This window comes from Rhinopithecus bieti, unplaced genomic scaffold, assembly GCF_001698545.2.
Source record: "Rhinopithecus bieti isolate Rb0 unplaced genomic scaffold, ASM169854v2 scaffold_10612, whole genome shotgun sequence".
NCBI lineage: Eukaryota > Metazoa > Chordata > Mammalia > Primates > Cercopithecidae > Rhinopithecus > Rhinopithecus bieti.
In genome coordinates, this window is record NW_016806990.1 from 2,871,019 (window position 1) to 2,897,119 (window position 26,101).

Consider the following 26,101-nt stretch of genomic DNA (forward strand, 5'->3'; position numbering starts at 1 on the left):
GTGCAAAAATCACAAGCATTCTTATACACCAATAACAGACTAACAGAGAGCCAAATCATGAGTGAACTCCCATTCACAATTGCTTCAAAGAAAATACAATACCTAGGAATCCAACTTACAAGGGATGTAAAGGACCTCTTCAAGGAGAACTACAAACCACTGCTCAATGAAATAAAAGAAGACAGAAACAAATGGAAGAACATTCCACGCTCATGGATAGGAAGAATCAATATCATGAAAATGGCCATACTGTCCAAGATAATTTATAGATTCAATGCCATCTCCATCAACTACCAATGACTTTCTTCACAGACTTAGAAAAACTACTTTCAAGTTCATATGGAACCAAAAAAGAGCCGCATTGCCAAGACAATCCTAAGTCAAAAGAACAAAGCTGGAGGCATCACGCTACCTCACTTCAAACTATACTACAAGGCTAGAGTAACCAAAACAGCATGGTACCGGTACCAAAACAGAGATACGGATGAATGGAACAGAACAGAACTTTCAGAAATAATATCACACATCTACAACCATCTGATCTTTGACAAACCTGACAGAAACAAGAAATGGGGAAAGGATTGCCTATTTAATAAATGGTGCTGGGAAAACTGGCTAGCCATATGTAGAAAGCTGAAACTGGATCCCTTCCTTACAATTGTCTTCATATTAAAAGAAAGTCATGGACGATACCACTAGATTAGCCATTCATCTTACAATTGCATGATGTGGGTAATTAAGGTGAAAGAAGTACAAATGCCTCACAGCAACTAGTCAACAATGCTGTGAAATATGTGTAGAGTGAAGCAACGAATGAGTGAGCGGTCAAACAGTAAAAATGCACAGTGGAGGAACAAATAGCAACAAAAGGGTAGATGAAGCAAGTGTGGCAAGGGGTTGATAACGGCTGAATCTGAGTTCTGGCTGCATTAGGGCTTATGATACTATTTTTTTCCCACCTTTTTAGGCTTGATATTTTCATAATAATTTTTTTAAGCTGTTTACAATTTCCATTTCTACTCCCACAGAAACGGTCCTCCTCAAGGTTCTAATGATCCCCAGTTAATAAATCCCAATGAAAACTTGTGTTCATCTTACACGACTTCCAAGCAGACTTTGACGCATTTGACCACTTCCACTTTTCTGAAATATCTCCCCCTGGTTTTGTTGACACTGCATCTCTCCCTGTTTCTCCATTGCCTGCCCCAGCTCAGTTCTGCTGCCAGCACCTCATCCTATCTGACCTCCAAATACAGAGTTCTTGGGTTCCACTCTTGGTCCCACGATCTTCTCACTCCACACTCTCTTCCTCAGTGACACATTGAGTTCAGTTATCACATGCACTCTGGTGACTCCTCATATGTCTTCAGCCCAGACTTCTCCAATGAGTTCCACACTCACATATCAAACTGTAATCCATATCTCTAGTCAACACCTCCTGTATTAGTCAGGTTTCTCTAGAGGGTCAGAACTAATCGGATATATGTATATATGAAAGGGAGCTTATTAAGGACAATTGACTTACATGATAAAAAGATAAAGGCTCATGATAGGCTGTCTGCAAGCTGAGGAGCAAGGAAGCCAGTGGTGGATCAGGCTGAGTTTTAAAACCTCAAAGATAGGGAAGCCAACAGCGTAGCCTTCAGTCTGTGGCTAAAGGCCAGAGAGTCCCTGGCAAACCACTGGTGTAAGTCCAAGAGTCCAAAAGCTAAAAATCTTGGGGTCTGATGTTCGAGGGCAGGAAGCACCCAGCACGAGAGAAAGATGAAGGCTGGAAGACTCAGCTACTCTGCCTTTCCATCTTCTCTTGCCTGCTGCCTGCTTTATTCGGGCTACACTGGGAGCTGATTAGACGGTGCCCACCCAGATTGAGGGTGGGTCTGTCTCTCCCAGTCCACTGACTCAAATGTTAATTTCGTTTGGCAACACTCTCACAGACATACCCAGGAACAATATTTTGTGTCCTTCAATCCAATCAAGTTGACATTCAAAATTAACCATCACACCTCTACTTACAGACTCTTAGAATTCACCGTGTTCAGAATGGAGCTCATGATCTTTTCCCCCAGTCTGTTCCTTTTCAGCATTACTATCTTGGTGAACGCCACCACTATCTTCTCAGCGCTCATTCTAGAACTCGAGGTGTCATCCTCTGCACTCTTCATCTCCCCTCAACCTATCCATCATCCAGTTTTGTCAATTTCACTTCCAAAATAGTTTTCAAGCCTGTTCACTTCTGTCAGCCTCCACACCCACCAGTGTCTCTCACTTAGACTAACTACTGAGAAAGCCCTACTGCATCTCCATAAGTTGTAGGAACCCCCACCCGCCTCTCCATCCTCCGCTTGGAAACCAGAATGATCTTGTAGAAACCTAAAGGTTAAACACTCTTCTACTTAAAACCGTTCTCCTTCCCCACAATGTCCAAAGTTTTTCCTATGGCCCAGAAGACCCCGTGTGACCTATGTGCATCATCTTACACCACTGTCCCCTCGTTCACTTGTTTAGAAGTGGCTGCCTTTCTAACTCCTACTCCTCTGGGTTTCAGTATAAATGGTCCTTCATCAGCCTTATCAGACCTGCACAAAAGGTTAGGTCTCCCTGTGTTGCACTTTCATTTTCAACTCTAGTTTTCCCTCATAACATTATACACAAATGCAACTACTATTTATGTAATTAGGAGTTTGTTTCCAGCCTCCTGCATTAGACAGAAGGCTCCAGGATTTCATACATTTTCCCTTGCCTGACATGTAGTGTCTACTCAATTAACAATCTTCCTCACAAAGAGAGAGACTGTTTCTGTCAGAACATGGCACATAGTAGGTGTTCAATAAATGGTTAAACTTATTGAATGTTGTTGATGTTCAAATTAAACACTGGAAACTGAATCAATGTTAACCTTCATTCTCTTAATAATGCCTCCTAGAAAAAGCAAGGGGAACAGTAATGAGCTGCTAGGTATTTACTTTGGTAATTTGCCTGCTTTCCCCTTCCCTCTAAAATGTGTAACATTCTCCTTGCCTCCCCTGCTGATGTGCTTCATCAGCAGTGAGCTGGCGGGATTTGGAGAGGTTTAGAGTCTTCTGTTTTCCTGAGTAAAGGCTGTACACTAGGAGCCAGATGTGAAATCTTCTGACATTGAATTTAAAGTGTATAACAGAAAGTTTGAGAATCATTTCAGAGTAAATAACTTTCTATCCTCCTTAGCCCATGTAAGAGCACATAATTATTCACTCCTTCTAATTTCCCCAGTTAAGGCATCTTTATCTTAGTAGAGACTGAGTTGCTGAATATTTTTAAGTGTTTAAGTGACCAGCCCATAGACCTAATTCCAGTTTCACAGCCCTCAGGCTCAAGATGTCAGGTGAGTCAGACGTCAGATTCCCAGTCCTGGTTTTGCAAACTCAAAGCAAGATGAAAGTTTACTCACTTAATTATCAAAATGGAAAAAATACGGAAAAACCGTTTTTAGTAAGTTGGATGAGTACAGATTGCTGAAAAAATGGGAGGTGCAACTCCTTACACATGGTCAGCACCACCCTGGATTACAGCTGTTCAGCAGTCCGCACTCCCCCAGGTGTGGTGGCTACAGATGTTCTGCTTTGGGAACCCGCTTCAACCACGGCAGAAGTCTCCAAGTAGCAAAGACCTACTGCTTTTCATGGGATCTCGCACACATTGTGGGGAACTGGCCTGTGGTGGAAGGTTCAATAAATACATCTTACATTAAACTACAATTTGGCGCTTTGGGCTTTTCTGTTCTATGAAGAAAGTCATGCACTTGAGGGACATAAACCCACAAGATCTCTTTGCTGATAGAACTTACAAATATTTTCTTCTTCCTGGTTGTATTTGCAGACTATGCTAGTGGGTTAGTTAATCAAACACAATTGCCTTCCTTTTCGGGGACTTAGGATTAACATATGTAACCTATTTCTCCAAGAGACACTGCACGCTGAGTTCTTGGCTCTCGGTCCTCACCGTAGACATTAATCATGTGAGTGTCCCCTATTAAAATTAGTAGGTCAGTATAGTAATGGGGAAACTCAGGCAGCTGCTCTTTCTGTGGTACCTGCGAGGGCCTGCACAGGTGACAGGAGTTCCCTGCGGCCCTTGTTGTGTGCCTGGATTGCATACAGCCACCAGCTGAGCGTACCAGCCAGCATCCTGGACAAATCTGGTGAAAAAGCTCTCGCTCCTGTTTCTTTATCGGGAATTAGAAACAAGCAAACTGGTTTTCTTAAAATTAGTGAGAATACTTAAATACATTCTACCTTTGTGATTTCTGCCTCTCCAATTTGAAGTTTCTCTGAAAATTCACCGTGGACTTCCTCAATTCCAAACTTGAAGGTCTCTCCTCTGTCTTCACTTTCATTTGCTTTCCCCTGGTGCTTAATTCTGCTGATGGTCAGATTTCTTAGCTATCTGGCTATAGACCAAATGCCTATATCTGTCCAAAATTCATATTTTGAGAGCCCAGAGCACTTCTTTGCCCCTTCTTCCATATGAGGACACAGCAAGAAGGCACCATCTACAATAAGGAAGAGAACCCTCAGCAGACACTGAATCTGCTGCACCTTGATCCTGGGCCTTCCAGCCTCCAGAACTGTGGAAACTTGTTTAAGCCACCCAGACTGGTATTTTTGTTACAGCAGCCAGAATGGGCTAAGACCTTGCTCTTCCTTCTTGGTTTTCCCAACATTCTGTGAACCTGGTCTTGTTTCTGCCTCCTCTTTGGCTTCTCAGCCTTATTTCTCTTTGCTGTCAGTTCTTTCTGCCTCGTGACTTTTGCAGTTTTCTCTAAGCTCTGTTCTAGTGGGGCAGGTATCCATCCTCTCTCTGTACGGAGATGTATCACTAATACCTTAGTTCATAATGCGTTCTCAGCCTGAAAAGCCTCCCCTACCTACTGTATAACCAAATCCTATCCACTTGTCAAGTTGTTCTAGAAATAGTTTTGTACATTGTGTGCCTCCAATGTATTGGGCACCATGATAGGGCTTTAGAAATACGACATTAATTACTCTTCAAATCAAGTTCAAAAAATAGTTATTATTATCACCATTTTATAAGGAGCTCTGGGAATCTGTGAAATGGGGACAAGAGAAGTTATTCCCTGGGGACTCAGAGGAGTTTAGCAGCTTCCCCCAAATCCCACAGCAGTGGTGGAGCTGAGATACAAACTCAGGAGCTGACAGATAAAGTTTGCTTTGTCTTTCAGCAAAGTCTATGCTCTACATACTAGAGGCATTGCAGCTGAGTGGCCAAGCTATGTCCTTTTGTGGACAGGCAGACCAGGGTTTGAGAACTAACTCCATCATTCATGATATGTCCAATGTTCAGGGGTTCTAGTTATCAAGTAGGGGAGAATGGTAATGCCTACCTCATGGGCTATGGTTCTAAAGGAGCTCGGTATAACTGGAAGGCACATATTCTCAATCTAATTAGTTGCTGTTGTTATTATTGTTGTTACGATGCATTGCTCCAACTCTTGAGCCAGATGCCCTACTGAAACTCGAACAAGTCACATTTCTTCCATGGTGGTTCCAACTCTGTTATTTCCCCTCTAGGAAGTTTCGTTGCACTGACAGTATCTACCACACGACTTAATCATTCTCTTATTTTGTTCTCAAATTCTCCAGCAGTTGTGTGTTCAGTCTCCCCAGTGGGTATGATATTAAATTTTCTTCTGGCAATTATAGGCATCATCTAAAGGCATCATTTTATGCTTGCAAGTTTCAGTTGTACCTCTAAATGACTTCAAATATATTCCTGTTATCTGTTCATAAGGCAGGATCTACTGGCTTAGTTTCATCCCTTCCACTCCCACTAATGCGTTACTGTAGTTATTTCAGTTTGCCAAAAACAGCTAATTTTCTCACATTTCTCTCCCTCCCTTCCTTCCTCTCCTTGGGGAGTCAATAGTACTTACGAAGAAACTGCTAGGTACCAAGCACTGGGAATTCAACAGTGAACAAAGTTCATGGGGCTCATGGTCTAGTGGGGAATTGAGACAACACTGAATCTATTATAAAATCATGGATTAAGTGTTACAAGAGAGAAATATGGGTACGTGAAAGTGCAAGGAAGGCTCCTCATTGTAACTGAAGAATCAAAGGTAGCTTCATTTCATGGTGGAAGTGAGGTCTATGCTAAGACAAGGAGGGTAAGTAGGAGCTAGGGAGGCTGGGGTAGGGACGGGGCAGGAAGTGGGGATGTAAATGTTCCAGGCAGAGAGAAGAGCTTACACAATGCTTGTCAACAATAGACAGCTGTGAAGTCAAGGAGCCAAACAAAGTTTAGTAGGGTTGGTTGACAGTGTCACGGCTGGTGGGGAAGCTCAGACCTGGTCATCCAGGTCCTATGGCTTATGTGAAAGTGTGAGGACTCGACACAATACCATAAAAAGTGTTTTTCCACTCTCCAAGATGGAAAATGACTTGGAGGTGGAAGTAGTCAAGAATAGATTCAGGGAGACTCGTTATGAGTAGCTTCAATAGCCTAGATGAAAGTTAGTGATGGCCTTTAGGATTAGGGAAATGGATGAGCTTCAAAATACCTAGAAAGTAGAATTTATAGAAGTTGATGATAGATTTGCTGTTGGAGGGGAGAGAGAAGAAGAGAATTAAGGAAGACTCCAGGCTTATGGCTTGGGAAACTGGTTGGATATTGGTTCCCTCCAGTGGGGAAGGTAGATAGGAGGGGAAATTGGTTTGGGGGGAAAAAGACTGTGTGCTCAATTTTGGTTAAGTTAATCTTAAAATGCCTATGGGACATCCAAATGAACATGTCCAGTGGGCAGTGAAATATGCAGGTGAGGCTCAGGAGATAGACCTGGGCTGGGCCCGGACATGATCATGTAGTGGTACGTGTGTGTTTGTGTGTGTGATTTCCCCGAGTTGTCCGTCTGTCTTCTGGCCAATCATTTGAGCTCCAGGTGTTCTTTAAGACTGAGGTCAGGTCTCACTCCTTTGCCGAATCATTACTTCTCTTTTTGAGTCTCCCTCTCATCTTTTCTCCAATGTCATATGTCATTGTGTACAAGCCTACAGCATAGCATGGAAAAGATTGCTTTGTGATTGTTCGCTTGTGTCTTGCTTTGGGCTCTAATCTACAGGAAGGCAAAGATTTTGTTTTGTCCATCTTCATTTTAGGCATAACGGTGGACACACATGTGTTTAATGAATTTTTAAAAATATATTGCAAGTAAAAGGCTAGCCGTGGTCAAAATGATAAAATGACAGTGTTTGATATGGGCTCCTCCCATTTTCCTCCAAGATGGCCAGTACTTCTTACTTACAAAATCAACTAGAACATCCTCCAAATTTTTTTTACTGCATTTCCCTGTCAAATATACCAGTCCTCTCCCAAACACCAAGCAATGTCTGTGCACAGTGCTAAGGCACTGTGAGGAAAACAGAAATGAATAAACATTCTCTGTTTCAAAGAGTCTTCGCACTAGTAGAATGGAGAATGAAAATAAAAACCATTGCAGGTGCAGACAGGGTTTTGTAGGCAAGATGCAAGCGCACCCGCGTATCTGGAATGGTCCCTCCCAGGTGCACCTTCTGAGGGCAGCACTTTCACTCAAATATGTGACTCTTTTTTTTTTTTTTGAGACGGAGTCTCGCTCTGTCGCCCAGGCTGGAGTGCAGTGGCTCAATCACGGCTCACTGCAAGCTCCGCCTCCCGGGTTTACGCCATTCTCCTGCCTCAGTCTCCCAAGTAGCTGGGACTACAGGTGCCCGCCACCTCGCCCGGCTATTTTTTTTTTGTATTTTTTAGTAGAGATGGGGTTTCACCATGTTAGCCAGGATGGTCTCGATCTCCTGACCTTGTGATCCACCCGTCTCGGCCTCCCAAAGTGCTGGTATTACAGACTCGAGCCACCGCGTCCGGCCAAATATGTGATTCTTGAGGTAGAAACTTCCAGTCCTAGGGAGGAAAGGCAAGGGGCATCCTGCCCAGCTCTTCACTTCACATCTCATGGGTGAGGCCTCACAGGGCTCTATTAATAATCGGGACTTGTCCCCCAACCTTCCAGGATTACCCTCCAGACCCCAGCTTGTCAGATGGTCCCTGTACCCATGTGTCTGTAGACTTCCATTAGGAAGACTTTGCTAAATATTGAAAAACGGAACAGGCTAGGCGCGGTGGCTCACGCCTGTAATCCCAGCACTTTGGGAGGCTGAGGCGGGTGGATCACCCGAGGTCAGGAGTTCGAAACCAGCCTGGCCAACATGGTGAAACTCCGTCTTTACTAAAAATACAAAAATTATCTGGGAGCAGTGCCAGGTGCCTATAATCCCATCTACTCAGGAGGCTGAGGCAGGAGAATCGCTTGAGCCTGGGAGGCAGAGGTTGCAGTGAACCAAGATCATACCATTGCACTTCAGCCTGGGTGACAGCATAAGACTCTGTCTCAAAATAATAATAATAATAATAAACATTAAAAAAAATAAAAGACAGAACATTGGAAGTCCATTCCAGAAACCTACTGGAACTTCACAGTTTTTACAGATGACATTTTAGAGAGCTTTCTTGAGTTTGTCAAATGAACAATTTCAAGAAGTCTCTACATAGTCTTATCTGCCATATAATGGATCAGTAGTCAAAATTATGGCCAAGAAAGGTAATAAAGTAAAATGCACTCTATTGTCTACTGACAACGCAACAAGGTAGGCAACTTTAGAAGTGGCTTTTAATAAAAGGTCTCACTGTTTGTGGGATCTTAAAGTGCTATTGTCAGTTTGCAGCTAAGACATGAGTATTTCAGACAAATTTTTGAATGTGTGCATGAGTTTAAGAATGAGACAGTCATGAGTTATCCTAACAGACTGTCTCTTTAGAATCTTTGTTCCTTAGTCTTATGGGAAGGGTGTCTCATGTCTCCTGTATGTTCTATATGTTCCTGTCCATGGGAGCAGAATGCCAGAAGCTGTGACCATAGACCCTTCCAGGCAGACTCCACAGGAACCTGTCAAGGAATGCAAAAGGACTCCTTAGAGGTGACAAGGCACTTTGACAAAGGCAGATGGGCTTCTTCACAGACTGATGTATGTGAAAAATAGACCTCACAGCCGGGTGCGGTGGCTCACACCTGTAATCCCAGCACTTTGGGAGGCCAAGGCGGGCAGACCACCTGAGGCCAGGAATTCGAGACCAGCCTGGCCAACATGGCGAAACCCCATCTTTACTAAAAATACAAAAATTAGCTGGACACCTGTAGTCCCAGCTACTTGGGAGGCTGAGGCAGGAGAATTGTTTGAACTCAGTAGGCAGAGGTTGCTGTGAGCTGAGATCATGCCACTGCACTCTATGCTGGGCGACACAGCGAGACTCTGTCTCAATTAAAAAAAAAAGTAGACCTCAGACCTCAGATATTCCTCCTCAGGCTTCCAGGAGGATGTAAGAAAAGCCTCTAACAAGAGTGCTTTCACTTTTAGAACTGAGAAAGGTAAATTTCCCAATGACTGTAAAGCTACTCTTGTCTCCTATATTGATATTTTTCTCTGAAAAAATAAATGGCTTTTTGCATTATTTAAATAGCACATAATTAAATACTAAGAGCTCTCTGTTACTTGCACCCAAGGCAGAGCCCAGTGAGGTATGGAGGACTAGAGGGCTGCAGAGAAGCATTGCCTCTCAGAGAAGGAGGGAGGAAAAACAATAGACAGAAAGAGACAGACAGGGACCCAGGGCAGGAGGAAGAGAAAGGAAGTGTTTAACATTCAGAATTTGTCCACAGCCGATAATTTATTGGAACTCATCTGTAACAAGGCCTGGCACTGATTTATAAGTTGATTTGAAAAATAAATAAAAGTGATAGAAACCTGCATTTGGTTTTAATGATAGACTGTTGCAGCGTGAAAAGTAAGGATATGAAACATTGCAAGGAAATTAGATATTATGCCCTGAAGACAATTGCAGCTACCAGCCCATTAATTGTTAGATATTTATTATTAAAAATTTCTTTTCATGAGTGACTGCAGAATATTTGCGCTACTCAAGCTGTTGGGTTCTGACATGAATGAAGTGTGGGGAGCTCATTTGTTTCTCTCTCTCTCTCTCTGTGTGTGTGTGTGTGTGTGTGTGTGTGTGTGTAAAACTGACAAGCCAGCTGACCAAAATGGGTGATAGATCTCTTTATAGCAAAAACACAAACATGGAGGAGCTGCCTTTTAACTCAGAACAGAGCAAGGAGTACTGGGGCACTTGTCATTTCTGAAGCTGTTATTAAATAATAATTTCATAAATAATAAAAATAATTTTTAACCCAGGTGTCAACCCAGGTATAGGCACACGTTAGATCTTTCTACATTAGAACACAAATCAAAAAATCCCTGGCTGGGCCAGGTGTGGTGGCTCACGCCTGTAATCCCAGCACTTTGAGAGGGAGGATCAGTTGAGTCCAAGAGTTCGAGACCAGCCTGGCCAACGTGGCAAAATGCTGTGTCTACAAATAACAACAACCATAAATTAGACAGGAGTGGTGGCACATGCCTGTGTGGGCCCAGCTCCTTGGGAGACTGAGGTGGAAGGATTGCAGGAGCTCAAGAAGTCCAGGCTCTGGCAAGCCATGATTGTGCCAGTGAGTGACAGAATGAGATCTTGTCTCAAAAAAATAAAATAAAATAAAAAATAAAATAAAAAAGTCACTGGCAATAGCACCCCAGAGAGATCTAAATTATGAATACTAAAAGCAATTTTGCTATCGTACCAGAATTTACTGCATCATGTTGAATTTTGGTCTGGAAAGATCCAGAAGGATTGCCACTGGAACACCTCATGGTTTAAATCATAATACACAATGGTGCACCCAAAACAGGGGTATCCCCCCTCCAAGTTATGGCATGTCTAAACTGCTTTCTTAAAAAATAGGTAATATATTTGTTTTCTCATTGAGGAAAAAAGAGAGTGGGTCTTTGGTTAACTAGAAATTACTTGTTATTATAGGCTAATATCATAAATGTTTTACATTTCCTTTTGATTTTATATTTGAAACTTAATATTTGTGTTTCCCTTATTTGCTAGATATTTGTAGGATGAGGCTATATTTGATGAGATTTCTATTTATTTAAATATCTCATTTAATGGTCCAGATACATATTTTTTTGAAATCAGAAGGCACTTTACAGCCAATCTTAATTCACAATTCACTCTTAGGGCTATTTTCAATTAACTTTTCTACTGTGCTATTTTTCTGAAGCACACAGAAATATGTTTTACAGTGGAGAGGACCAGCAGAGTAAAGATAAAGATGGCATTATTTACATAAATGGCATATTTTAAAAAGAGCTTCAGTGAGCTGCAATGCAAATTAATACATTTAACTTGCCATTATTTAATACGTAATAAAATACAGTCTAAAAAATACAATCTAGGTGGTCCGTGTGCCACAATGCCCAGCTTTGCCATCAAGGAATTTACAAATGCTATTCCTGTGTACTTTGCACTGCTGATAGCTTTTTTCTCTAGAGTGCTAAATTCTATGGTAAACCATCGAAGACCTGAGCAAATGCTTGAACTCAAATTGGGCTAGACCGTGAGCTTCCTGATGGTGGAGACTGTGTCGATATCCATCTTTGTAGCTTCTGAGGTCAGCCTGGTGCCAATCACATTATGAATGATGGGTAGGTTAGGTTACTTCCTAAAGCCTTCATTTTTAGGTCTTAGAAAATGAATCAGCAAGCATTTGTTGCATCCCTCCTCTTCTTTTTCCCCTAAGGAGGATGGTATTTCATATACTGATGCACAGAGTTCCCCTGTTGGTTGAGAAGCAGGCTTGTATCCGGAATAAATAACACAGTATCAGTGGCGCACACACATACGCACATAGGAGAGCAGGCAGGCAGGAGTTTGCAGATCTCTGTTGCACCCAGTCCCACCGTGGTTGGTTTCAAGCTACTAATAATTGTGGCTCACTAAATTAATAAAAATTTAACTATCAGTTCTTGCCAACTAGTAAAAGGGGGCTCCAGTAGGAGGTTCATAGGTTCATTTGTTTTTTTAAAAAATGTCCACTTTCAAACTCATTTTTAAAGACTGTCAAGACTATCAGTGTCTCTCCATGGATTTGGCCAACATCTGCCCACTCTCTCCCTCTCCATTTACTTGGAGCTCCAAGCTGTACTCTCGCATCTTCCCACCCTACAAATCACTCACATGTCATTTCTTTAAGACAATGCAGAAATTCTCAACTCCAACCCTCTCTACCTTCAGCTTTCCTTATGTTGCCTTTCCTTCCTTCTCTCCCCTCCCTTGTCTTAGAGAAAGAAGTGTCTGCTTTACACTATCCCCTCCACCACCACTGATACTCATGTTGTCCCCACTTTCCCTGAGACCTGCTCCATCATCTGTCTCACCTCTCTTACTTCAAGTGTTCCTTTATGTCAACAATTTCCCTATTTCCTTTCAGACTTCAAGCCAACTCAGATATTCCCACAATCAAATATTAGTTGTTTTGTTTTTAAAAACCTCACCTTCTCCTTCAAGCTATCATCACTTCATGCTTGTTGACTCTTCCCCATTCCTTAGTTGCCTTGAAATCTGGCTCAAATCACCCAAAAAACCGACGTAATCACCGAGTCAAATGGGTTTTCTCATCCTTCCTTCAGATACTTCTTACACGCTGAGCACAGCCTGGTTTTCCTTGTACCTTTTTGTTTCACCTTCAACCAAACTCCCCAAACTTTGGTCTCACTCACAGCTTTGCCCTCAGATCTCCTCCGCCCACACTTCCTTGACAATCATGTCTGTGTGTGTGGTCCCAAATGTTTACGTCTAGCCCCAGCAGCTCAGTCTTGTCATAACCCAGACCAGATACCACCTGTTCCCTAACCAAGTCATCCTTTTTGCATCTCCCTAACCACCTGTGCTAGAACTCTTAGAAGAAAATGTTCCAGTGGTGTGCTGGTAAATAGCCCTGATTTACAGTATTTGCTGCTTTCCATAGTGTAAATTAGAGGTTGGTAAATTTTTCTGTAAAGAACTAGATAGTAAATATTCTAGGCTTTCAGGTTCTAGGCTTTCAGGTCGCATGGTCTCTGTTGCAAGTACAACTCAACTGCTGTTGTAAGTGAAAGCAGCCACAGACAATGCCTAAATGCATAAGCATGGCTGTGTTCCAGTACAATGTTATCTATGGACCTGAAAGTTGAAATTCATTTATTTTTGTCATATCATATGTCCCCAAAAAAACTTCTAAATTTTTTCAATTATTTAAGAATGTAAAGACCATTCTTACCTTGCGGTCATACAAAAGCAGACAGGCAGGAGTTTGCTGATGCCTGTAGTACCCAGCCCCACCATGGTTGATTTCAAGCCACTAATAATTGTGGTTCACTAAATTAATAAAAATTTAACTGTCAGCTCTTGCCAACTGGTAAAAGGGGGCTCCAGTAGGATGTCCATAAGTTCACTTGTGTTTTTTTTAAATGTGCACTCTCAAACACATTTTTAAAGACTGTCAAGAGGAGGTCTAGACTACAGTGTTTCTCAATGGATTTGACAAACATCTGGAGCAAGGGTCTTCCTGAGAAGCATTTCTCAGGAACACTTTGGAGGATTCTGTCTTGGTATTCTAATTGCCCAACAGGTTCTTCTTGACCACTGCACAGATAAACCCAATTCACCAAGAGAGTGCTATTGCAGTAGAGAAAGAGTTTGTCACAAGGCAGCTAAATAGAAGGATGGGAGTTACTACTCAAATCTGTCTCCCTGAAAATTTAGGTGACTAGGATTTTTTTTTAGGACAATTTAGCAGGCAGGGGGCTAGGGAATAGGGAATGCTGATTGGTTGGGTTAGAGATGACATCATAGGAGGTCGAAGCTGTCTTCTTACTATTCTCAGTTCCTGGGTAGGATCACAAGACCCATTGAGCCAATTTACCAAACCAGGTGGTGCCAGCCAGTCATCAGAATGCAGGGTCTAAAAAATATCTCAAACACCAATCTTACATTTTACAATAGTGATGTTATCTATAAGAGCAACTGCGGAGTTTACAAATCTTGTGAATTCTGGCTACATGGCTTCTGAACCATAATTCTAACCTTGTAGCCTATTTCTTAGTTTACAAGGAGGGGGTTAGTTTTGGGAAGAAGCTGTTATTGTCTTTATTTCAATGTTAAGCTAAATTCCTCCCATAGATGGCTTGGCATACGCCCAGGAACGAACAAGGAGCCCTTGGAGGTAAGAAACAAGATGGAGTCAGTTAGGTCAGATTTCTTTCACTGTCCTAACTTTTCTATGTCAGATTTCTCTCACTGCCATAATTTTTGCAAAGGCAGTTTCACCATTTATGTAGATTCCCCACTTTTCCTTCCTCTCATATATAGCAGGTGCCAAAGGCCTGTCATATCTATCCTTTCATACTGAAGGTAGAAGATGAGCCCTGGAGGGAGCTGGGGGCCAGATACCCTGCCTAACGTCCTAGCCTGGCTGGACCATTCCTAATTCTCTGCCCTCCCCAGGATCTCTGCCAATGAACTGACTTGTTTCTTCTCCCTAATCTGAATTGACCACCTTATGCCTGTTTTCCTGGAGTCAGTGGCACCATCGATGGCACCCCCTTTCATTCTTAAAAGCATGTGGGCTTGGATGATAAGGTATACTATTACTTTACCTTTACCCCCTTTCACTCCCGTCGGCCAGAATCTTCTCATTCATGAGCTACCTGCATATAAAGCCTCTTCTGATCCTTTTGACTCGCTGCGATCTATCCCTTTCCAAAACCACATCGACTTTCTTCCTTCCTCTCTTAGGCTCTCAGTTAGAGTTATTTCTAGACCTCTTTTTTCTTCTTATGTTTTTAAGCACAGAGACTGTGCTATATTAGATGCCACCAAGGTACCAAGAACAATGCCTTGCTCAGAAGTAAATTAATAACTATGGGTTGAATAATAAATAACTGACCAACGAAAAGTTCAAAGGGAAGATGTATCACCAGTGTAAGGATTTTGAGACCCCTAAGTTTTAGCAGAAAGTCAGTATTCTCTGCAGTCTCCTTTCTTCATCAAAATTTTACACAATGATGAATTTTTCTCCCAAATTGTTAAGTGGAGGAATTATGTACGAGTTTACAAACTACAAAGAACAAAAGTATTTATTTAGCTAGTTGATTCACAACAGTGTTTTCTAAGATGTATTCCTTGGAACACTAGCTGAGCATGATATTAATGGAATGTTTATTAAAACAGGATTATCTGGCCAGTGAAAGAAATGTTGACTTAGAGCTCAACAGAGTTTTTAGTGTATACGTGTTTTAATAGTGGGACTCTCAGAACTTTTAATAAACAAATGTGTATGGCAAATCTCTAAAGAGGGGCTATGATATCTAACATTTCCCAAATTTAATTGATCATGGATGCCTCTTCTGAATCTTCCCACTCCCTTTTTCTGTGGAGCCTGTCTTAAGACAACTAGGGAAATAGTAATTTAGAAAGTAGATTTACAGTTAGTTATAAGAGTATTTTCAATACATTTGTTTCCCAAGGTAGTTCTGACCATGAATTGGTAATGGAGCTTAAAATCTTCTTAAGCCATTTTCTCCAATGTCAGTTTCTTTTTTTGTTTGTTTTGTTGGTTTATTTTTTGAGACAGGTCTTGATCTGTCACCAAGGTGGGCATGCAGTGGCACAAACATGGCTCCACTGTATCCTTGACCTTCCTGGCTTAAGTGATCCTTACACCTTAGCCTCCCAAGTGGCTGTGACAACAGGCATACATCACCAGGCCTGGATAATTTATTTTAAATTTTTGGTAGGGACACAGTCTTACCATGTTGCCCAGGCTGGTCTTAAACTCCTGGGCTCAACTGATCCTCCTGCCTCAGCCTCTTAAAGTGCTGGGATTACAGGTGTGAGCCGCTGTGCCTGGCCCAGTTTCTTAGTTGAAGCTTCTTGATAAGTATGAGCAGGTGGTACTTCATTCATGCCTTTGACACATAAAGCTTGGAAGACTGAACTCAGTTTGAACTCAGGCCCCCAAGCTGGATGATTCAGCCTCCATCCTCTGCTTTTTATTGCCACTGTTGCCCAGAGCTTCGTAACTTCATGCTGAATTATTTTGCTTTCAAACTCTCTTCCTCCTTTCGACCATCCTACATATGCTCCCACAGCCAGCCTCCCCAGACCACACCTTGGTCAATAAACCTCAGTGGTCTTCTTCCTACAGAGTCATTGCCAGCTTATTCATCTGGATGTCTGGGTGTTGCAGAACCGCATGGAGTACTGATATATTTAATTCCATTAAGCACATTAAGAATAATATTTGTAGGAGGAGAATTTTCTATTGCATGTAATACACAAATCACTGACATGAGCACATCTCACTTAAGAACATGTTGTCAAAGTAAGTACAGCTAGCTGCTTCCAGACTTTTTTTTTTTTTCTGGAAATTTCCTGCTTCTTGAATTTTCATTTTAGTCAAAGTGTTAAATTTTTAAAGAAAATGTTATGGCTGAAAACTTTTAATTGAGACAACTCCATCAACTTAATTTATTTGTTTTTCTATAAATTGGGAAAATATCACTACTGTTTGATTTTCACAAGATGATACAAGCTAACTCATGATTTGTGACAATACCACAGGGTCAACCAAACTGGTAGCCTGTTCCTGTCATATTCTTTTAAAACACACCCTTCCACTACTCTGCCCTACCTGTGCCCTTGCAACTCAATACTTTGCTACTCAGAGTGTGGTCACAGACCAGCAGCATCAACACTGCATAAACAGCTGACTCAAAATGCTGATTCTCAGGCCCTGCTCCAAACCTAAGGAAACAAGAATCTGCATTTGAATAAGATCCCCGGATGATATGTTTGCACACTAAGTCTCAAGGGCACTGGCAAGAGGCAAGCAACTCAAATCTCAGTTTTCCAATTTGTAAAGAAGAATCTCTTTCTCATAGCACTGTTGTATGGATTAAGTAAAACAATGTCTGCTGGTAACTGTGAAGCATTTTGCTGATTGGAGCTATATCACGCTGGTTCACTCACTGTCCCTACACACCCATGCACCTTTACGCATCTGAACTTTCTGGCTGCCTGGAACATTTCCTTCCTTGCCCTCTAAGTATTTGAATCACACCTGTCTGTTTTGGGCTGAATTGTGTCCCCACAAGATTCATATGTTAAAGTCCTAACCTGCAGTACCAGAGTGTGAGTGTATTTGGAGACAGGATCACTAAAGAGATAATTAAGGTTAAATGAGGTCATTATGGTGAGCCCTAATCCACTATGATTGTGTCCCTATAAGAAGAGGAGATGAGGACACAGACCCAGAGGGATGACCACGTGAGGACACAGAAAGAAAACGCCATCTGCAAGCAAAGGAGAGAGACCTCAGGAGACACCAACCCTGCCCATACCTGGATCTCAGACTTCTGAACTCCAAAACTGTGAAGGATACATTTCTCTCAGTTAACCCCTTCTCCCCCCGACCCTGTCTAGGGTACAGTAGTCCCCCTTATCTGCCATTTCACTTTCCTTGGTGGTCAACCATGGTCCGAAAATATTAAATGGAAACTTCCAGATATAAACAATACCTGAGACTTACATTGCACACTGTTCTGTGTAGCATGTCGCGATCTGCCGCCATTCCTCTCTGTCCTGCCTGGGATGTCAATTTCCCTTTGTCCTGGGTCTCCATGCCGTTGATGCTATCCTCTTGTTAGTCACTTGGGAGCCATCTAGGTGATCAGATAAAAAAACAGTACAAATAAGATTCGGTATTATCCTTGGTTTTGACATCCACTGGGAATCTTGGAATGCATCTCCCCTGGCATAGGCGGGTACTGCTGACTTTTGCTAGGGCAGCCCTAGCAAACTGCCGCATTGTCTTCCCTTGTTCCAGCTTATGTGCTCCATTCTCCAGCTTCCTGGATCCCCCTGCCCAGTGCTGCATGACTGCAGTGGGTGGGTTCTTACTGAACTTGACACACATACATGCCATACGTCTTCAAATATGTATTATGATTCTGGAGGCTGGGAAAATTCTATTCAATGCCTATCCTATCTGCCTGTGAATGTCAGTGAATCAATATATACTTGTTGATTGATTGGTTGAAAGAAGAATATGACTCGGGACTTCATATTCCCAGCCAAGGCTGCCAGCTAGCGTATGAAGATACTTCTGCCTCTAGATAAGCAAAGCTGATTTTGCATTCAGCCTGCATTGAACATATATTGGCACTGGTCTCATGATATATTACAGATGTTCTGCGTATAAGTTCAATTTGCAGTATCCCAAACTGTGGGAATAAATGAATCGTAATATCTTGCCTTTGAATTTGCTTTGAAAATTTTTAACTCATCTTATTCGAGCTCCCAGCTCTACTTCAATGTGAAATAAGAAAATATGTTATTGTTCCTACATGAAAGAGAAAATCTGAGGTTCAGAAAGGTCAAGAGGCCGGGCGCGGTGGCTCAAGCCTGTAATCCCAGCACTTTGGGAGGCCGAGACGGGCGGATCACGAGGTCAGGAGATCGAGACCATCCTGGCTAACACGGTGAAACCCCGTCTCTACTAAAATTACAAAAAACTAGCCGGGCGAGGTGGCGGGAGCCTGTAGTCCCAGCTACTCGGGAGGCTGAGGCAGGAGAATGGCGTAAACCCGGGAGGCGGAGCTTGCAGTGACTGAGATCCGGCCACTGCACTCCAGCCTGGGTGACAGAGCGAGACTCCGTCTCAAAAAAAAAAAAAAAAAAAAAAAAAAAAAGGGAAAAGGGGTCGACATGGGGACAATATTTAAAACATGGGTTTGTTCTCTTAGAAATTGCTGAGAGAGTGGATTTAAATGTTCTGACCACAGAAAATGCTAAGTATGTAAAGTAATGCATATGTGATTTAGCTTGACTTAGCCATTCCACAGAGTATACATACATATTTCAAAATGTCATGTTGTATATGACAAATATATACAATTTTTATTTGTCAATTAAAAAACCAGAAAGGTCGAGAGGCTTAGCCAAGGACACTAGCTAGCTAGTAGAGTCTTGCATGGCAGATAGGAGGCTCCTGGAGCGCTGATAATAAACCAGCCCTGCGATGATGTCGTCAATGAGTGGTCTTCATAGAAGCGAAAAGAAAAGGCCCTTTCATCATCCTTCNAAAAAAAAAAAAAGAAAGAAAGGTCAAGAGGCTGACATGGTGACTATAGTTAGTAACAATGGATTGTTCTCTTAGAAATTGCTGAGAGAGTGGATTTAAATGTTCTGACCACAGAAAATGCTAAGTATGTAAAGTAATGCATATGTGATTTAGCTTGACTTAGCCATTCCACAGAGTATACATACATATTTCAAAATGTCATGTTGTATATGACAAATATATACAATTTTATTTGTCAATTAAAAAACCAGAAAGGTCGAGAGGCTTAGCCAAGGACACTAGCTAGCTAGTAGAGTCTTGCATGGCAGATAGGAGGCTCCTGGAGCGCTGATAATAAACCAGCCCTGCGATGATGTCGTCAATGAGTGGTCTTCATAGAAGCGAAAAGAAAAGGCCCTTTCATCATCCTTCTTCACCCGTGTAAAAAAGGGAAAACCCAGAGCTTGCATATGAACAAGCCAGAAACCTTATTTTTCAGCTCTCTATATAGCAACTTCTTAGATTTAAAACCCAAAATTGAAAGCAATCTCCATAGAATTTCTCTGGGGAGAAATGACCTACTTCAGCTTATATTCCTCCCTGTAGTTGCTCTGAGCCTTGGGAATTACCTTGTCCATGTATTTTCATTCAAAATGAATGCTTTAATATATTTCTTTAATCATCTGTTGCATCAGAGAATATTGTTTCATGCATATTAAAGACTTGAGCATGTAATAGAACAGTGTTCTGACTAATAAATGCGCTCAAAGCATGTCACTAGTCTTATTGCTTTTCTTAGCTTCAGGATAGATGTGTTTTATTTGGAAAATAATGATGATGATGATGATGATGATGATAGTGCTTCTACTAAACAAAGGGAATTATTTTATTTTAAAATGGTGCCATGACCCTGTACAGGTCATTATTCTTTTGAAGGAGTCAACCTTTTGCTTTATTTCCAGAGCATTTTATTCCCCATTCAAGCAAATTAATCAATGAGTATTAGAAACTCTCTACATGCCTGGCATGAGACTGCAGAAGTACAAAGATGCAACTTCTATCTAGAAAATGTTCTAGTCTGATTTGGCTATAAACGACTTCCAGATAATAAATAAAAGTACAAATCACTTGCTCTGGGGAAAGAGAGAAGGGAAAGGGGTTTATAGAGAGATAAAGGTTGAGTGAGATTTTTATTAAAAAGAAAGATTGGGATGCTTTGACAAAAGGATTTGAGGCGAGAGGAAAAATTATAAATGAAGGCACATTATTGGTATGAGTTCAATAAACATGCATCTTTCCACTCATCTTCATCACTTAGATAAAAGACACGGTCCCTGTTCTAGAGTTAAAGGTCACACATACGGTGCAACAAATGCCCTACTAGAACTAAACATGGCATGCTAATTGACCTCAGAGGAAGGCTGCATGACACAGCGGAGGAAAAGTAAGAGGACAACAAAAACTTATGCACCTGAGAGGAATGTTAAACAAGAAGAGATTAGCCAGAGCAAGCAGGAGGGAAGGCCGTTCTGTGCAGAGGGAATCATACGGTGAGGGTGAGGAGGAAAGAGAAGAGACACACTTCTCCAGTGCCTCAGTTTGGCTGGAGGGAGGTTTGTGTGCCAGGGAACAGGGAATGATGAGGTTGGAGACACAGGCAGGGGTGAGGCTGGGGAGCAACTGGCAAATCATACTAAGGAATTCTGATTTTACTCTGAAAGCAACATGGGACAGATATCACACTCAAAGAACAGCAAGAAGGAAGAGGGTCTGGTTGGAGCACAAGCTTCCGTGGAGGAAAATAAAAGGGGCGGGGGGTGAGAGGAGGTAAGAGAAGGCTTTACTTGTCCTTCACAAGAAGTTTGGATTTGACCTGGGAGGTAAGGCGACATCAGTGTAGGTTTGTGTTCTTCTTCTGATTTTGTGTGTGTGTGAGAGAGACAGACTCATTTGGTGTGAGTCTCACGTACATGATGATATGCGGTCAAAATAATCACACCAGATTGTGTGAATGGGGGCAATCAAAGTCATGCTCTCTGATTTAGCAAACATCACTAAATGATGACAGGCAGAAAATTAAGGTTATGTCCTTAATAAGCTCAATGAATGACAATCTTTCTCAAATAATGGGTTTTGTCCCAATTTCTGATGTGTTTAAATTCGTTATATAAAATAACTTGTACTAAAGTAAATCTGAACATTGTAACTGGTACTTAAATTTTTTTTTTAAGTCTCTACTTACAGATTAAAAAATCTTAGAGAGTTGCTTTATAACTGTGAAAAGTCCATGAACATTGTCTTCCTTTCTGGATTTCAATCAATCAAGAATATTTTGGATGGCTTTTAACAATAAGGTAATGGAAAATGGAAATGTACAAGAGAAACTAGGAATGGAATATTTCATTGTGACCCTACAGCATGATTCTGAAAATAAATTCACACCATCTTGCCATTCAGTTTACCAGCCTGTAAAATGCCCTTAAAGCTTTTCTATGCAAATGCCCTGGGGATGGATAATGTAACTAGTGGCAAATTTCTTTATTACATCAGGATTTATTGGTGAAAATGAAATATACTTGTTTTAGAGATTTTATATACTTCAGGAATAAGTACATAAATATTGTCAATATGTGTCCTCTTACAACATAGGAGTGGGGTCTGAATATGATGAAAGATGAGACATTAGAATCTCTTTAATAGGCTTATGAAACAGACAGAAACTTATTTCAGGGTATCTTAATGATTAAGGTAAAATGAAAATAATCTAAACTGCCTAAAAGTGTATATAATGTAAAATTTATAAATTTTTTAAAAAACATAGTACTTAAGTATTTAGAAAAAGCATGGCTGGGTGCGACAGCTCACACCTGCAATCCCAGCACTTTGGGAGGCTGAGGCAGGTGGGCAGCTTGAGGCCAGGAGTTCGAAACCAATCTGGCCAACATGGTGTAACCCTGTCTCCACTAAAAATACAAAAACCGGCATGGTAGTGCATGCCTGTAATCTCAACTACTCAGGACGCTGAGGCACGAGAATCGCTTGAACCCAGGAAGTGGAGGTTGCATGCAGTAAGCCAAGATCACACCACTGCACTCTAGCCTAGGTGACAGAGCAAGACTCGGTCACAGAAAAAAAAAGAATTTAGAAAAAGCAGTTGAGATGTCACAATATTTTATGAAATCTCCAAAGAAATAGTTGGAAAAAATAATACAAAACGCGGTGGCATAGGAAAGTGTTAGTAAATGGTATTTCTGAAATAAATACAAGAGGTAAACATAAACATGTTCAATTTGTTCTAGGTTGTTAGAAAAATCTGGCAATAAGTGTTATGGCAGAAGGAAGCACATGCAAATACAGATATTACACTCTAATAATGTTTAAAAGTGCTGATGCTGGAGAACAACGATAAACTTTAAAAGATACATATCAGTTCTGGAGATATGTTTGTTAACTGTCTCATTAGAGGCACCTTGCATGTGAGTTTAGAAAACATTTTTACAATACACTGTACAGTCCTGCTCATTCTATCAGTCTGCTCAGGTTGCCATAACGGAATACTGTGGTGGCTAAAGCCTGGGTGGCTAAACCAAAAAACATTTATTTTTTCACAGTTCTGAAGGATGGAAGTCCAAGATCAAGGTGCCAGGGTTGGTTTCTGGGAGCGCTCTCTTCCTGGGATACTTTCTTTTTGGATCTTCACATGGGCTTTCTCTGTGTGCACGTGGAGAGGGAGAAAGCTCTCCGATGTCTCTTTCTCTTCTTACAAGGACAACAATCCTATCAAATTAAGTCCACATTCTTACGACCTCATTTAACCTTTATCACCTTCTCCCAGACCCCACCTATCTCTAGGTAGTAGAAGTTAGGGCTTCAACATATATATTTTGCGGGTGAGGTATGGGGGAACCATTCAGTTCATTCGCTCATCAATGTCAACTCTGAGAAGAGCTAAACCACAACTTGCATTATTAGAAGTCTAAGACATTTTCTTTTGCTGCTGTATTTACACCTAAATAGTTTTAGTCACATAAATCCTTACACCAGGTATCACTTGTAAACCCCAGGTGCATTTATAAAACTATCAGCAACACAGAAATAGTCTTTGGAGATAAAGTAGCATTCTAATAAAGCAGCGGATATGAAATCTAAGCTGGGTCTCCCAGACGGAGAAGTGTAATAAAAGAGAGATACAGCTAGATGTGGGAATCAGAAGCAAGGTGAGACCTGAGAAACGCTGTTCAGACTTGTTTCTTCAGGAAGAACAACAGGCTTGGCGTTAAAAAGCTCACTTTTATTATTTTCTCTGTCTTGAGCTTTCAAGTGGGAAAACGTGTTTCACAGAAGGCAGCTCAGCTGAGAATCAGAAATCCCAGGCCAGTCCTGCCAGTAACTCAGAGTGAGACCTAGACAGTTTGCATAATCTCCAGAGCCCTGATTTTCCTCTTCTATAAAGTGAGGTATAGATCACTATAAGACTGCATTTTAACAGCCTGATTTCTATGACTCTAGGACTTACTTCTGGAGAATGTATACGCTGGGTCCAATGTTTCTACAACACTTCTGTATAACACATGGAAATCTTCTCTGCGATGCAGGTAGCTGTGTAATGTCAACACTTATGCACAACTTGATTAAACTCTCGAGTACAATCTGGAAACCACTACACTCTGAGAAGTAGTGAAGAAGAAAAACATAGTATAAAATCCAAGTAAATGGCCTTATTTCCATGGTGCCATTATGTAGTTAGCTTGTTTATTTAGAAGTAGTTTAGTTTTAATTACCCCAATACTGTTTCTGTAATGTTCATGTTAAAAAGGATAGACTAAATTCAAGTTTTATGCGTTCAGGATAGAATGTTTTCTTTACCAGCATTAGAATTTTATTTAGCAAATGCTGTTTTTAGTTTATTAGACAATTCAAAATATGTTCACTTACGTGGGACATGCCATGTTGTTATCACAGATAAAAAGACCGGAACCCTCCCACAGGGTTGAAGGGAATGCCACTCAGGAAAACAGTTTGGAAGCTTCTGATAAAGTGAAACATATGACATGAAAATCCTGCTCCTAGGTATTTAAGGGAAATGAAACATGTTCACATAAAAACCTACTTATAAATGTTTATAGCAACTTTATTTGTAATTACCAATTACAAATATCACTATATGTAATTATCACTATATGGCTATCATTCATACTTTAGAGGAGAGATTCCAAACATGGCATCCATTTATGGCAGGTGTCAATCAAATTGCATGCCTTAGTGAATCTTTCTCAGAGAATCCTTTTCTTTCTCTGAAGATCATTTACCATAGCCCTCATCAGTCAATATTATCAATGGGTGGTTCCTTAATACGAATAAGATCAATTCTCCTATTCTGAGCTTCTTGGTGAGTTGCACATCTGTGTGACTTCTGGGGTCATGTAGGCTTCAAAGTTGGGGTCTCATTTCGGGACATTCTTGATTAAAAGGGAGCAGAGAAAGCCACTTTGCAGGAAAGAAAATAAGAGAGAAGCAAGAAGCACTCATAGGAACAGAAGGAACACAGGATCTTTCTGGAATCCTAATGGCTGTCTTTGTCTTTCTTCTGGTCCCCTGGGAGGCTAATCTGGAATTACTGCTCTTAGGTTCTTCTAAGAGATACTGCAATACCCTGGTAATAAATTTGCCTCCTACCTTGCTCGCCCCCCGACCAGCCCCCACCAAAACTATTTAAAGGTGACTTTGTAGCACTTGTACTCAACAATCCCTTTATCACATTCTTCATCTTGGCAGACCACTCTAGAATTTAACCAAATTTTTATTACATTTTTTTTCCAGCCAGTGTCCTTTTATTTGTCCCTCCCCAAAGCAATACTACATAGTATGCTCATTATTATGAAAATCTGGCCAAGTGTGACCATAGACTGAATTTTAATGAGCTTCTAACCCCAGTTAGTAATATGGCACAATTTCCAACAAATATGTGCCACTGGCTAAAAAGGACGGGTTAAGTTTCAGAACACGTATATCACTACAAATCCATCATCAGAAATCCAACTGGAAATGCCTAATGAGTATAGGTTGTAGTGTCAGTACAAGAAATGAATTACGTCACTTGCCATATCTGCCTTATTTATTAAATAACTGATTTCCACAAATGCTTAACAGTGATTCTCAAACCTCACCAAAGACAGAACTACCCAAGGAAGCTTTTTAAATACAAATTCCTAGCTAGGCCTATCCCAGGAACTATGAAATAAGAACCTGTGGGAGATGAGGTCTGGGAATCTATTTATTTGTACATTTATGATTCTCCAGGCCATTTTGAAGATCAATCATGTTGGAAGATCACTGTTCTAGTATATATAATGTCTAGGAGGAAACTTGCAACTGAAATTCAAACTCCAATCAATATAGAAAAATCAATTGTATTTCTACATACCAGCAATGAACAATCGGAAATTAACATTTCAAAAAGTACAATTTATAATAACCTTCAAAACATGAAATACTTAGATATAAATCTGACAACATGTGCAAGATATATATGCTGGAATATTGTTGAATCAATGTATTCAACAATATATTGATGAAAGAAATCAAAGAAGACCTAAATAAATGAATATTTATACAATATTCATGGATTGGCAAATTTAATATTAAGATGTCAATTCTCATTAATCTATAATCATATATAGAGAGGTCTATAATTTCAACTCCATCCCAAGCAAAATCTCAGAAGCAATTTTTAAAAAGAAGTTGACAAGCTGATTCTAAATTGTACAAGACAAAGGAACTAGAATAGCCTAAACAATCTTAAAAAAGCAGAACAAAAGGGAAGGTCTCACACTACCTGATTTTAAGACTTATTATAAAGCTACAATTACCAGACAGTGCAGTGATGATAAAATGACAGACACGGAGATGAATGAAACAGAGCAGGCAGTTCAGAAGTAGACCCATGCATGAATAGTCAATTGATTTTTACCAAAATGCAGGGACAATTTAGTGAGAAAGGAATGTTTTTGA

The 26,101-nt window shown here is 40.9% G+C and overlaps 1 long non-coding RNA gene across 1 annotated transcript in view; it reads right to left on the reverse strand.

Annotated features, from left to right (window-relative positions):
- LOC108534345 (uncharacterized) overlaps nt 1-23,700 on the reverse strand; it is a 43,161-nt gene extending 19,461 nt beyond the window's left edge. The window contains exons 1-2 of the long non-coding RNA XR_001886948.1: nt 23,607-23,700; nt 17,558-17,690 (exon numbers count right to left, since the gene is read on the reverse strand). This is a non-coding gene — a long non-coding RNA (uncharacterized LOC108534345). The remainder of the gene's footprint in view (nt 1-17,557; nt 17,691-23,606) is intronic.
- Nucleotides 23,701-26,101: the final 2,401 nt, after the last annotated feature.